Genomic DNA, 326 nt, shown 5'->3' with positions numbered 1-326 from the left:
ATTTAACAAAACAAGACTGGGTATGGAAAAATTTATTACAGCAGGTTTTAGCACAGCTGCCACAGTCTGTCCTCACACTCCGCCGGCTTCTTCTATTGTGATGTTACTGTTATGGCTTTTCAGCACAAGCAGCAAGACGAAGCTGTGAGTGCGCTGATGTCACATTCAAGCAGCAGTGCCAACAAAGTTATTTAAAAGTTTAAAAACCTGTTTCATCATCTCAGCAGTGCAAATCATCTGTTTTATTAACTACAGACTCCTCTAATCCAACACTACACACGCCGCCTCGGCTAAACTAAGCAACACAAACACTGAAAACTCCTCAG

The 326-nt window shown here is 42.0% G+C and overlaps 1 protein-coding gene across 13 annotated transcripts in view; it reads right to left on the bottom strand.

The window, feature by feature from the left end:
* exoc7 (exocyst complex component 7) overlaps positions 1 to 326 on the bottom strand; it is a 15,851-nt gene that overhangs the window by 10,127 nt on the left and 5,398 nt on the right. The window lies entirely within an intron of this gene.

Source organism: Monopterus albus, unplaced genomic scaffold, assembly GCF_001952655.1.
Source record: "Monopterus albus unplaced genomic scaffold, M_albus_1.0 scaffold67.1, whole genome shotgun sequence".
NCBI lineage: Eukaryota > Metazoa > Chordata > Actinopteri > Synbranchiformes > Synbranchidae > Monopterus > Monopterus albus.
This window is presented reverse-complemented; position numbering and strand designations above follow the sequence as displayed.